The sequence below is a fragment of the Alnus glutinosa genome, chromosome 11, assembly GCF_958979055.1.
Source record: "Alnus glutinosa chromosome 11, dhAlnGlut1.1, whole genome shotgun sequence".
Taxonomy (NCBI): domain Eukaryota; kingdom Viridiplantae; phylum Streptophyta; class Magnoliopsida; order Fagales; family Betulaceae; genus Alnus; species Alnus glutinosa.
The window spans coordinates 26,653,665-26,669,546 of NC_084896.1; the positions used below are offsets into that span (position 1 = coordinate 26,653,665).

General features: G+C 32.3%; 1 pseudogene; it reads left to right on the forward strand.

The window, feature by feature from the left end:
• Window positions 1-12,292: 12,292 nt before the first annotated feature.
• On the forward strand, window positions 12,293-13,555 carry LOC133881311 (UPF0481 protein At3g47200-like; annotated as a pseudogene).
• Window positions 13,556-15,882: the final 2,327 nt, after the last annotated feature.

Below are 15,882 nucleotides of genomic sequence, written 5' to 3' on the forward strand. Positions count from 1 at the left end.
GCGAAGAGCAAAACACCAAATATGCAGCGCAACAGCAAGAGTTGGAAAGTGTCAAACGTATGGTAGCCATGATTATGGCGGGAAAAGTACCATCAACGGAAAACAACCAAGAAGGTGATGTCTAGTTGTCTAGGTATTTGGACTTGATTTTTGTTGTCCTTGTAATTGAATTTAACTTATGATATGTAAGCTAGTACGTATAGACTGTTATCGTGTGAATTTGAATTTGCACAAGTTGTTGTTGGTGCCATTTAATTTGGATTTGGATATGGATGATGTTGGATGTTGGATTTAGATTTGAAAATGAATTTGGATTTAGATGATGTTGCAGGATTTTGTATTAAGGAATTTTCTATTAATTAAATTCATATTTAAAAAAAAAAAAAAAAAATCTGTACGGTTTGGTTTATTTTTATTTATTTATTTATTTTTTTTCAGATAATTTAGAGACGGTTTCGGCCCAAACCGTCTGGAAAATCAAGGACGGTTTAGACTGAAACCGTCTGGAACAAGTTGCAGACGGTTTAGGTCAAAACCGTCTGTAAACGGTGCTCGATGGTTTGGGAAAAACCGTCTGGAATTGCGGACGGTTTTCCCCAAACCGTCCCTAAACTTAATCAGCGACGCATTCTCCTAGACGGTTTTAAACCGTCTGGAATCAATTCTAGACGGTTTTTCTGCATTTCTGGACGGTTTTAAACCGTCCAGAATTTACGTTTTTTTTTGTAGTGCATGTATAGTAGGAGGCCATCCCAACACCATCATGAGTGGCTAAAAATCTTTGTAAGGTATTGATGTAGCCCTATCCAAACACAATGGTTTGATTGTATTTTAATTTAGATAATTTTAGTTTATGCATGTTGGTTGTTTAATTATGAGAATTGCTACAATTTAATATTGTTCTTTATCTTTTAATGCAATTGTTCTTTAAGTTCATAATCAATATTGGTAGAATTCTTCTCTTGTCTTCAAAAGCTTTTTACCTTTATTGAACTCAAATCATTCTTGTTTTATGTGATTATGAGAATGATGATTATGCAACAGGTTTAATTGACATATGATCAAAAAGATTAGATAGATCATGCCTAGGAAAGACGAATTGTACTACCCCATAGTTTAGTTTAATTTAGGTAAACGATTCATACCAACCGAAGATGGGTTATACTATTTCATTCAATGTATGTATCCTATTAAAGACTTAGCTAATCCATGTCTAGAGAAGACGGGTCGTATCGTATCTTAGTGGTTAGATGAACAATCCATGCTAACCAAAAATGGATTATATTTATGCTTTAATAAGGTAATTTCTTGATTATTTATAACATGCATAGAATGAATTTCTTTTATTAAATATGATTAACCATTAATGTGCGGATAGCAGTGAAGTCAATACTCTACTCATTCTCTTTCTTATATTTCAATCATCTTTAACGTTTATTTTATGCACTCTAGTTAATCACTAATTCAACAATATTTTATTTAGTTATTTTTAATTTTCATAAACTTGATAATAATACCCCTGCAGTCTTTGAGGTTCGACACCCTCAATATAGCCCCATCCTATAAGGATTCGTACTATTGCGAATAATAATTTTATTATTAATATTTTTGTACACAAAATGACCACATCAGTCACCGTCGAACTACTGTAGAGCCACCTCCGAACCGCCACTGAGTCATCCTTAGACCACCACTGAGTCATCCTCAGATCACCATCGAGCCACCCTCAAACCACCACCGAGCCACCTTATACCTCCATCGAGCCACCTCCAACCATCACTGAGCCACCCCTTTGCTAAGTTACCCTTTTATCTATCTCTTTTAAAAAGGAAAAAAAAAAAAAATCAATAGTAGATTGACAATGTCACGTCAACATAGTAAAATGGTGTAGAATGTGAGTAAATAAGTTAAGGGTAGTTGGACACCCCATTATTATTATTATTTTTATATGATGTGACAAAAAAATGCTGACGGAGCTTAATGGATATCACTTTATTGGACTGAAAACACATGTAAGGATTCATTTGAAATCCATGAAAAAAAAAAAAAAAAAAAACCCAGCTATATTCAATTTTTAGACTCAATAAGTGAAAGTGAAAGACGCGTTTACTTGTAAATTTATTTTATATTAACTCTTTAAAAATTAGGACAAAGACAATTTTTAAAATTCTGCCAGCCGTTTCAAGGGCATTTGGATCCTCTCCAATTTATTTGGGGATCCAATTGGTGTTAATTTAGGAGAAATTTGTTCATAAAATATGAATGAACAAATTTTCCCCTAAATTTACACCAAATAGATCCCCTCCAGTTCAAATCATCCTTATCATTTCAAACGAGGTAGGACGCTTAACAAACCTTTATTACTGTCGTGGAGACCAAAAAATTGCAATTTGAGATCGATGGCTTGTAGTTTTCACTAGACAAGCTTTCCACTTAAAACAGATTTAATATCTCGATTATATATATATATATTCACACTTATGCATTAATAATTATGCATGTGATTTTTCCAGGTTTTACATAAAATATGAATGGTTATCACACAATTCCAAGAATGATACAACCCCATCTTTAACCCTAACCCTATTTACCAATTCGCTCAAGGAGGAGGGAGGTGCTGAACCTTCAAATGAAAAACCATTCAAGGCCTAAATTTTAACAACTTATACATGAATAACAAAATGGAATTCAAATCACAACAATATAGTGATGCATTTCAAAATATAAGAGAAGGGTAGATGCAACTAACTTCTTATCAATATCAAGAATGTCATTTCTTTCAATTTTGTCCTCAATCACCTACCACAGTATACTCATATTAGAACATTAAGTATACCTAAATGAAGGCATACAAAGTAAGAAATCATCATAATAGACTTTGCACCATAAAAGAGCACAAACAGAAATATTGATGAGGACTCAAAACCAACAGAATTACATGACAGTAAATATTTTGTTAAGAATCATTATTCTTTGAAGTCTTCTACTTTCACGACTAAATTTTAACAACTTAGACATGAATAACAAAATGGAATTCAAATCACAACAATATAGTGATGCATTTCCAAATATAAGAGAAGGGCAAATCAAACTAACTTCTTCTTATCAATATCAGGAATGTCACTTCTTTCAATTTTGTCCACGATCACCTGCCACAGTATACTCATATTAGAACATTAAGTATACACAAATGAAGGCATACAAATTAAGTAAGAAATCATCATGATAGACTTTGCACCATAGAAGAGCACAAACAGAAATATTGATGAGGATTCAAAACCAACAAAATTACATGATAGTAACTACTCAAACAAAATATTTATAACATTATTCATTAACCATATGATCAAGCAATAATTTTAAATATGAAATTAAAATGCAGCAGGTTGACTAAGCAGAAATAAGCTGAAGTCACTACCAATAACTCTCAGATGCAGAGAGAGACAAAGAAACAAATAAATGGCAGAGAAAGGAAAACTGAAAATTCTAGTATACTCTTCGTGTACGAGGATTTTCCTCTTTTTTCAATAAAACTTATTATTATTCATAAAAAAAAGAAAAGAAAAGAAAAGAAAAGAAAAGGAAAACTGAAAATGGCTTGTTGGGTACTCAGATTTATTGCTTAAAATGTGTTTTATTTAGTTAGATTCTGATTGGACTTTGTAGAGAAAGGAAAATTGTTCGATCCATGACATTAATCCACTTGTCATATGTAATGAACAAATTAAAACGTAGTAAAATGAAATAAAAACCACACCACACACACACATGTAGAAGATTTATTCAGAAACCAATTAACTGATCCATCAATATTGGAATATTAGGAAGAACAAATAAGTTCAAAACGGTACTTAGATCAGAGAAAAACACAACTGATAGAATCATCCAAATAGAAAAATAAATACAAAATAACAGAATATTCATAACTATAACTTCCTTAAATGAGCAAAAAATAATAAAAAATAATAACATCAGCGAAGGATCTTACTCTCAGACCTCATCCCAAAATCTAGATCAATGCCACTGAGCATCTGAGCTGCTTTAGACCATTGTTGCTCAGAGAGCAAGTTTCTCCATGATAATTAACACCTGCACCACATAGAGATAGATAACCAAGTTTCTTAAACAAAATGAACTCAATCCACGGAAATCCTGGGTTTCCAACGGAAGTGATGTAGCCATTGCAACTGTCACCAAATTCAATGGAAAACGATATCCTTAGCATATCTGTCATTTTCCCAAGGGCAAATGCTTCTTCCTTTTATATGCAATATGCACTTACTGATTTTTAATAACATCAACATATTATTAAAAGCAAAATAAATAATTAAATATTAGTCTATTAAAGATTAGTTCTAATACTCGAGCACTTGTAACTTATAGTCTCCCCAGCAGCTGTTAATAATGTTTTACGCCTTACATCAGCCAACTTGACTCAAGTTCCAAGAACTAATTCAATTCCTACAGAAATAATCCAGATTCCAAAAAAAAAAAAAAAAAAATACTTTTATTGAGCAGAAACATACACCAAAATTTACAAGATTTCAATCAACATACACAATACATATCAAAAACGAATATCAACAGAAAGGACATGCTGCTTAGCACATTTCTTATTAGCATCTGCCTGGTTAACTAAAACCAGGTCCATACTCTCTGCCTCTGCATTTCTTGCTCTTTCTCTTGCCTTAACATGCTGTACTGTTCAAGCATAGAAAGAAGCCGTACCTACACAACAGATGTTAAAGAAGATCTAATTTGCATATATAATCAAAGGCAGTGTAAATATTAATCAACATGCACTACAACTTGAGCTTGAATAGGTCAAGTTTTGACTTGGAGCAACATTTCTGTTTAAAATGTTTAAGCGATTACCAGAAAACTACTTACACCATCATATAAGAACCCAGTCCGGCTTTGTTCCTCCCAAGCTTTTGTTTTTTAAGTCAATAACTCTACCAGTGCTGCTCAAACACGACCTAAAGGATAGAACAAAAACTCATAAAATAGACCAAAGAAAAAATTTAAAGGTAGCATCTACATAGAATATAAATCTGAACGTAAATTTTTATACAATCTATTTATTATCTCCTCTAACATCCCTGCTTCCCAGCATATAAGTAGTACTCATATCTGAATAGTGTAATATTCAATCAGATTGTATTCTAATAACAAAATGACTGGAATTTTAAACTCAGTATTTACGACTCTATATCCAATTGTTATGAGATAGAAATCATGGTTAAGCAATATCTTTACCAGGAATTTTCTTAACTAAAGCACGAGCTTTCTCAGCACGTTTCAGAGTAAGATGTGCACCTTTTCCACCATTATAGCGATTGTCATCCTGAAATTCCATGATATGAAGGTGAATAAAGCAAGTGAATGGAATGGAGCTACTTTCTATTCAAAATAAGACAAAAAAGAAGAAGAAGAAGAAAAGAAGCCATAAACAATAGAAGAGCAGAGAAAAAAAATCCGATTTGGAGAGAAAATCAAAAGGAAAAATCGAAAAAAAAAAACCGAAGAAAACCTTACAGCAATTCTTAAGGTGCAGAAACGACTGGTTGAATTGTGGGTGGTGGTCTTTGATCGATTCCGCAAAGTCTACATAGCCAGTGAGATCAGGGCCTTTATTCCACTCCCCCAGTTGACCTGAAAAGAAAAATTGCAAAACCATTGAAGAGAGTGAAACAAAAATTACAGAGATAGAGAGTGAAAAGATTTGGATTTATGTTCGACGATGAGGGTAGTTTTGCCGGTGCCACGAGGGCCGTGGAGGATCAGAGGCTGAGGGATGCGGTGATGCTGGGGTGGCTTAGACAGTTTTCAACAAATGAAAACCTATTTTCTGTCGAGAAGAATCGAGAAGAAGGCATTGCATTTGTGAGGAAAAAATAAAAACCAAAACGAATACAGAAGCGGGAAACAAAACGAACGTTACGTTTGGTAGAAGAAATCGTCCATGACAGCCAAACCCATTTTCTTTTTGTCGTGACGATTTGAAGACAGTCGAACAACAGGAGGAAAAATCCTTTGAAGAAAACAGGTGATCCGCGCGATTTGTGGATGGATTTGGTAGAAGAATCGGCCTTAGGTATGGCTGGTGGCAGTGAAAAAAAATTGAGAGAAAAAAAATTAAAAAAATAAATTGAGAAGAAGAAGAAAGTATTTTAATTTAGATAATTTTAGTTTATGCATGTTGGTTGTATAATTATGAGAATTGCTACAATTTAATATTGTTTTTTATCTTTTAATGCAATTGTTCTTCAAGTTCATAATCAATATTGGTAGAATTTTTCTCTTGTCGTCGAAAGCTTTTTAACTTTATTGAACTCAAATCATTCTTGTTTTATGTAATTATGAGAATGATGATTATGCAATAGGTTTAATTGATATATGATCAAAAAGATTAGATAGGTTATGCTTAGAAAAGACGAATCGTACTACCTCATAGTTTAGTGTAATTTAGGTAGACGATTCATATCAACCGAAGATGGGTTATACTATTCCATTCAATGTATGTATCCTATTAAAAACGTAGCTAATCTATGCCTAGAGAAGACGGGTCGTACCGCATCTTAGTGGTTAGGTGGACGATCCGTGCTAACCAAAAATAGATTATATTTATACTTTAATAAGGTAATTTCTTGATTATTCATAACATGAATAGAATGAATTTTTTTTATTAAATATGATTAACCATTAATGTGTGGATAGCAGTGAAGTCAATACTCTACTCATTCTCTTTCTTATATTTCAATCATCTTTAACGTTTATTTTATGCACTTTAGTTAATCACTAATTCAATAATATTTTATTTAGTTATTTTTAATTTTCATAAACTTGATAACAATACCTCTGCAGTCTTTGAGGTTTGACACCCTCAATATAGTCTCATCCTACAAGGATTCGTACTATTGCGAATAATAATTTTATTATTAATATTTTTGTACACAAAATGACCACATCAGTCACCGTCGAACTACTGCAGAGCCACCTCTAAACCGCCACTGAGTCATCCTTAGACCACCAATGAGTCATCCTCAGATCACCATTGAGCCACCCTCAAACCATTACCGAGCCACCTCCAACCACCACTGAGCTACCCCTTTGCTAAATCACCCTTTCATCGATCTCATTTAAAAAGGAAAAAAAAAATTAATAGTAGATTGACAATGTCAAGTTAACATAGTAAAATGGTGTAGAATGTGAGTAAATAAGTTAAGGGTAGTTGGACACCCCATTATTATTATTATTTTTATATGATGCGACAAAAAAAAAATGCTGACGGAGCTTAATGGATATCACTTTATTGGACTGAAAACACATGTAAGGATTCATTTGAAATCCATGAAAAAAAAAAGAAAAAAAAAAGACAGCTATATTCAATTTTTAGACTCAATAAGTGAGAGTGGAAGACGCGTTTACATGTAAATTTATTTTATATTAACCATTTAAAAATTGAGACAAAGAAACTCTGCCAGCCATTTCAAAGGCATTTGGATCTTCTTCGATTCATTTGAGCATCTAGTTGGTGTTAATTTAGGGGAAATTTGTTCATAAAATGTGAATGAACACTTTTTCCCCTAAATTTACACCAAATAGATTTCCTCCTGTTTAAATGATCCTTGTTCGTTTCAAACGAGGTAGGACACTTAACAACCCTTTATTACTGTCGTGGAGAACAAAAAATTGACATTTGAGATGGCTTGTAGTTTTCACTAGACAAGCTTTCCACTTAAAACAGATTTAATATCTCGATTATATATATATAAAAGACTAAAAGACTAAAAAGCCCATATTTGTTTTTTGAACTCAAAGAATTTAAAGGGGTAAAAACGTAATTTTGACTAAAAGACAAAAATACCCATAAAATTTCTGAGCCAACAGAAGGGTAAACAAGGGCAACATAATAATTTTATAATATAAGAAATTGGCGAAAAGACAAAAAAAACCCTGTCTGATTTTACTCCAATGAAGATGAAAGAAGGGTATAAGAAGAAAGATGAAGGGCAGAGTGGTAACATCACACGTGTCAAACAAAAATTACTGTGCAAGAGCGATTTGCTCTTTTTATAATACTCTAGGTAAAGATAATTCACCTTCCCATAAATGTTTTCTCAAATTTCTTTTTCCTATTTTTTAAACCATTCAAACATATTTCGGTATTTACAATTTTAAAAGCAATAATAATAATAATAATAATAATAATAATAATAATAATAATAATAATAAAAATGCTCCAATCGAACCCTTATTCATTTGTATTTTTGTATTATGATTCATTTAATACACAGTTCAAAGCCATATATTATTGTTGCCAGTCCATAAGAAGCCAATGACAAATTTATAAAATAATTTTCTATATCTATCAATATTTATAGAAAATTATTTTGTAACATATACTACAGGCTTTTGTTGCATTAAACATGTAAAGATGCGGGCGGATTCACTAGCTAGGGTAGGGCATTATATCATGACCCTCTATCCCATTGGTCTTACCATAACAAGTGGCCAGTCATGATCTCATGATTCTCATTTCTCATAATCTCACTTACCATAATCTTCCTAAGGAGTCCACCCCCACTAGCAGCCTATGGTAGGGCTGTATATGCAGATACAGTTATTAGTTTTACATAATCGCATCCGTATCATGAAGTCATTAACTGCTATTTATGAGATTATTTTAATTATTAAATGTGATTATTAATTATTATCTACAAATGAAGTAATGAATAGTTTGCGCCTACGCCTTCTTTTGGCCTCTATTATGACATATTTTAAGAGATTTTTTTAAAAAAATGTGTTGGACTTGATTTTAGTATTTTGAGAATGTTTTAATGTTTTTTTTTAATTAAAACATAATGATTTAAATGAAATCCATATCTTTTATTGGAGCTTAAAAATAACAAAGAAAATATAAACAACCTATGATGGGTTCATCGAGAAAATACAAACATAGGAATTATAAAAGACAATTGTTTTGTTCCAATGTAAATCCAACAACATTACAAATCCAACAAACATAAAAACGGCGCAATTTTAGTAAATTTATTATATATATTAAGCGCATTCGCTTATCCTAAAACAGCTATCTACATATGGAAATAGTAGTTAGCGGTTAATTGCAGTTAATAATTGCCGGCTTTTACAGGATGGCCGAAAAGCCTCCTGACTACTTGAAGATGGTTTCTACCACCCCGATGCAGTCGAATGGGGTGATTCAGCCACTCCATTTGGCCAAAGAGGGATGGCCTCTTGTTTTTTTTTTTTTTCTTAATTTATTTTTTTCAATAAAATAGTTAATGATGGTACTAAATGCACCCTCAACCTTTGTCGGGAGTAAAGCTATAAAGAGGATTAGATTCTTTCTTGTGTCCTCTCAAATGTCTTAAGACTTTTAAATCACTATTAAATCGAAATCTAATAATAATCATCTCAAATTTAATAATAATTTTAAAAATCATACGATATTTGAAAGGACACAAAGAGATAGAAAAGTCTTCCTTGTAAGACACTACTAAAAAACCAACAATTAGCCGCGTGTCTACAATACAAGTCACTGTAGACATGCGTTCAACTAGCCACGTGTCATAATGACATGTGGCTACTAGTATACACGGCACAATTGGCCGCGTGTATTAAATACACGCGGCCATATAGACGCGTGTATTTAATACACGTGTCCATATTATTACATGTGTCTATATGAACACGTATTTTATACGGACACGTTTATTATTACATGTGTCTATATGGACACGTGTATTTTATACACGCATCAGGATGGACACATGTATTTTACACGTGTCCATATTTTGCCACGTGTATAAAGAACACGTGGCCAAATGTTATTATTTTTTTTCCTCCCCAGAAATATTTATTACATAAAAAAAAAAAAAAAATTGTTTTCTGTTCATTCATTTTTTATTTTTTATTTTTTAAAAAAACTCCTTATTTTATTAAGTATATATCATACGTACGTAAACCCTAACCTAATTTACATATTGTACTAGATGCATAATTAAACCAAATAGTACTTCAAATTAGGGTTTAGTTTTGTACACTATCAACGTTTAGAAACCAAAGAAAAAAAATTTCAAACATAACAAAGTTAAAAAACCTATAATTAATACTATATATATATAGATATGCATGCATTTATATACCCTATATATACATTTATAATGACTTGTATATATATACTCTAACCTTGCTATCTATGGCTATATATAATAAATGCAATTATTTTGAGGGTTACGTGCTACATAATAAATTAAATACTTATGGTTTAGTCCCTTATATAGTACATACACTTAGGGTTATGGTTTATAGCTATATATAGTATATATACTTAGGGCTGTGGTTTATAGCTATATATAGTATATATACTTAGGGTTAGTGTTTATCGATATATATAGTATATACACTTAGGATTAGGGTTTATAGCTATATATAGTATTTACACTATGGTTTATAGCTATATACACTTATGTCAATGGCTATATATAGTACATACACTTAGGGTTAGGGTTTATGACTATATATAGTATATATACTTATGGTTAGGATTTATAACTATATATAGTATATATACTTAAGGTTAGGGTTTATTGATATATATATAGTATTTACAGCTATGGTTAGAGTATATATAATACACCTCTAGAGGTTTCTCCACTTGAAAAATGTTGGTTTCCTTGTAAGAGGTCTGTCCACGTGAAAAATGTTGGTTGGGATTGATTCGATTGAAAACTTAAAAGTAAATCATTTGGTCTCGGACACAAGCAAATCATAAAGAACAAAGTGAATCTTGGTCGGAGAGGTAGGCATAACTGGCATTTGGCTCCCCAATATATGTTCCCTCTATTTATTTTCTTTTGCTTCGGAATATGAGTTAAGCTTAGAAAAGGAAAAACGAGAGTTAGTGGTTCTGCTAAGCCTTGTTCCTGTGTCGGGTGAGGGAAGACAAGAACAGCTCTTCCAAAGACAGTAAGTAATTATATATACTTCTAATCATTTTTCAAGTGATTTATTTAGCAGATAGATGACAAACAAAAGCTCCCATATTTATCTTGTTTTAGCAAATTTACGGTAGGTAGCCTTTCAATAAATTCATTTATATATATATATATGAACAACCATATGTAGAAGAATTTGTTCAATTTCACCCCTCATTGTGAATATCAAGGATTTGAAAGATACTTACAACTTGGAAAAGAATAAGTTAACATGAAATTTTGCAGAATCATGGAATTATCAAGTGTAGAAATTCCAGAAGAAGCAAATGCTTTGATATAAATGTGAATGAAAATTCTAAAAGTCATGCAAATGACATCATACAAATGCTATAAGAAATGTCGGAGCCTCCCTTATCACCTAAATGTTGTATCTACAGGTCCAACATGTTCTTTGCAAATTGAATGAAAAGGCCTATTGAAAATAATAAATAAACTCCAAAGCAACTACACCCAAAAAATTAACCAAATATGTAAAGCAGTAAAGTAGTTAACATAGATATTTGGTTACAAAGTGAAAACTTTTTTAACTTAGAGAGAAAACCATTTTAGGTCAGCTAAACCCAAAAAATCAATTTAATTACGAAGAACAAAAATTACAAGATGCTCATACTCACAAAACATTTGCAGTCATTACACTCTTAATCATAACAAGTGACTCACTTGTCTGCTTCTCTCCTAAAACCTCTGGAGAGTTCTTATTCTTGATTTCTTTAACCAGAACTCCGGTTGGCTTCAATTGTTTAAGGTTGATGGTTGAACTAAAAATTCTAAGAGAGATATAACATTAACAATCTATGTTTGAAACCTTCTTTTAGCACATAGACTTCCAAAGTAAAACCTTAATAAAACCTTGCCGGAAAACTCCTTTAAATAGACTTTAGAAACCCTAATACTAGTCAAGAAATGATTTCTAGGCGATGGCATCTGGAGCTCAAGGTCTGTGTCTCACTTTCCAATATTCTACACTCAGGTGAAAACCCTCCCCTTTTACTTTTTTGTTTTTTTTTTTTTTTTTTAAAAAAAAAATAAAAATTCACAAGTGGAATAATCTATATATATAGATCTAAATATTTCGTGTATATCAAGGATTTAAAAGAAACTTAGAACTAAAAAAAGAAACAGTCAAATCTAGATTGTGCGGCATCATGGGAACTATATCCTCCAATGTTCTTAATGCTTGTGACCCTTGTCTTTGTCATTAGGAAATTTAAGAAACAAGTTGCTAGATGGAAGGGTACTCACAAATTCAAGACGAAGCAAATGTTGCAATGGGAAATGAACATCCAAACAGAGAGTTGGTGTTTGACATCACACAAATGCTAGAAACCTTTGAGCCTCCCTTCTCTTCCTTATCACCTAGATTTTGTATCTTCAGGGTTCCACATGATATTCGTGAATTGAATGAAAAGGTCTACACTCCTATGTATATATCAATAGGGCCTCTTCATCATGACGATGAGAGATTGAAAACCATGGAAAAGCTTAAAGTGAAATATTTTAGGATACTTGCGGAAAAGGCTACGCTAAACGTGGAGAGATTGGTAAGCACTATAAAGAATATGGAAAAAGATGTTCGTAGTTGTTATGCAGAGACTAGCATACTTACTAGTGATAATTATGTGAAAATGATCCTGCTAGATGCAAGCTTCATTATTGTGTTTTTCCTGATCTTTCTCATGCCTAAAGAATGGGGGTGTGATGACGAGTTTACAATATTAACGTCACATTTGAAGGATGACATGTCGTTGCTTGAAAATCAACTTCCTTTCTTTGTTATTCAGGAATTATACAACCTAGCATTTGCATCTCGCTCAAACTACCCTTCCTTCACTGAACTTGCCTTTAGATTCTTTGGACGTTACAACACTCAAAACATGTCTCCCAATCCCAATTTTAAAATAAAGCACTTCGTTGATTTGTTAAGAACCTTTTTCCTACCCCAACAACAAAGGCTTCCACAAAGATACCGTGGCAAAAGAGTTAAGCATTTGTACAATGCGAGCCAGTTGCACGAGGCAGGAGTGAAGTTTAAGGTGAGCTAAAGCAAGTGCTTATTTGACTTAAAATTTACAAAAGGAGTGCTGGAAATACCATGCTTTCATCTAAAAAATTCCACAGAGCGTTTCTTTCGAAACGTCATGGCCTTGGAGCAATTTTACTATCGTCAGAATTGTTATGTTTCCGATTATATTCGCATTTTGGATTTCCTTATTGACACTTCCAAAGATGTGGATTTACTTGTGCGCAAAAGGATCCTGGTTAATACTTTAGGCGACAGCAATACAGTGGCAACTTTGGTCAACAATCTTAACAAAAATATTTCTATTTTAAACTCGAACTCTGATTACTGTCGTCTTTGTAAAGAGTTGAATACATTCTATGAGGATCGTCGGCATAGATGGAAGGCTACTTTGAGACGTGATTATTTTAGCAATCCTTGGAGGACTACTGCTACCATAGCTGCTATTATCTTGTTGGTGCTCACTCTCTCACAGACTATATGCTCTATTATGTCAGTACCAAAAAACTGAAGTTTGTGTAACATTTTAATGTTCGATTATTTTTATTGTTTTAGGAGTTTAAGGTTTATGGAATTGTACAAAAATAAAGAAACAACTTTTTTTTTTTTAATTGTCATAACTATATTTCTGTCATAGTTTGGTGGTATAGGAATTTGTGTTTTTGATTAACCAAAATAGAAATTCATCCTTCATAACCATCCCTGTGACATTTTGGAAGCACAACAAATATGTAGTTCATGTACCACAGGGGCAAAAAGGCATCACAATTCACAAGCTTGAATTTTTTATAGAATTTTATATATAATCTTTTACGTGCCTCTCTCTCTTCCTCTGTATTATATGAATGGTTTATTATACCCTCCTCTATTGCTATGATGTTTAAAGTGACTTTTGTACTTCTCGTAAAAATAAAAAATAAAAAATAAAAAATCAAAGAGAAGCAAAAGCATCAACTAAAGTAAATGCTAACATTTACAGCTCTGTAGTAAATGCTAACGTTACACATTGAAGTAAAAAAGACTTAGCAAAAAATCACAGACGTTGCAAACGTTCAGATGTCTTTTGAGGATCCACAATACTGGCCGGATGTTCTAACAAGAGAAGATCGATCACTATGTTTTTTTTAAAAAACCTGTGCACAACAATTAGCTAGGTGCGTTTAGCAATGCAATTCCTTTAGTGGTCAATAAATAATAACCTCTTAATTAGGATTTTCAACAATTTACTGATTTACTAACTACAAGAGGAGAGGAACATACGGAAGAGTGAAAACTAACTACAAACAGTTGGAAGGCTACATTGAGACGTGATCCGATTATTTGAGCACTCCTTGGAGAATAGTTTTTATCGTAGCTGCTATTATTTTGTTGGTGGTGCTTACTTCCACAAACTATATATATGCTCTATCATCTCATTAATATATATATATATATATATCTTCTAATTGTATTAGATTGCATTGTGATAACATTTTATTATTTGATTTTTTTTGTAATTGTTTTAGGAGCTTGAGGTTTGTGGGATTGAAGTCTACAACTTGGAAAATCTAAATTAGGTACTAATAAAGGAGAAAGAAGCGATATATATATATATATATATATATATATATTATTGTCATAACGTACATAATTTCTATCCTAGTTTGGTGGCATAAGGAATTTGTGTTTGATAAACCAGAGTAGAAATTATAATCCTCCATAACCATGCATCCTTTTGCTCATATAGCACATTATTCTTAAAAACTCGTTCCAACAATTGTACCATACAAGTTGAATGTTACATCGCCAATAATACAAATTCCATAATTTTGAAAGGTGTTTAAAATTGTGTTTAATGATCATAGTAACGATATATGTAGTTCAACAATGCTGCCAAGGGAAACGGAGGAGAGGAGCCGGTTAGTGTATTTAGTTTTTAGACAATTTTACTCCTCCTAAATACACTAACCGGTACCTCTATAGAGAGATTATTTTCCACTGCAAAAACCTAAGTCCCAACAACATTAATCTCTTTCGAATTAGTGTTTTATTTATTTATTTATTTATTTGTGGTAGTGGAGAATGTTTCCTCTTTGCTTTCAGTTGGTTCTCTTGCTTCTGTAATTGGGACATGGTCACATGGCATGGGGTGTACCCATTTTGTAACCCCGAAAGTAATGAATATAATTTAATTATTCAAATTATATTCTAACGCTAACAGCAAAAGCATGACGGCACAACCTGTAAGCATAATATATAAAATAAAATGCTATAAAATAAATAAGCAGCGGAATTATAAATACCTCCAGCCATATTTTGTTCAAGCTTGATGAAGAACGAAAAACGAAGAAGTTTTCTACAACACCAAAATCTGTAAAAACAAAATTCAGAGAGTTCTTCTGGCCTATGCCTATGAGTGTGTCAATAGATGGATACACAGGGCTCTATATATAGGTAGGCTAGGGACCCTCATCATCAATAGATAGCTGATTATTCTCCTCCCATCAAGGAGAATAAATCAGAAAATTTAATATAAAAACCGTTATTTTCATGAACCATAATGTGGAATATAAAAACCGTTTAAATCATATTGAATACATTTATTATAATTACCGTTACAGTAATTAAAAGCCGTAACCGTTACATCAAATTAAATATGACATAAGGGACATTTATGTAATTTCTTACATTCTCCCACTTGGCCCTTATGACACATATAATTCCTTATGATGTTCGGTTCTTCAATATGACAATTACTTTATTTATTCCAACAATTCATGAAATCTTCCCACTCACATAAGGTATACTACACATGAATCATGGCGGTAAAACTTTATATAATAAGTCGTCCCTTCCATG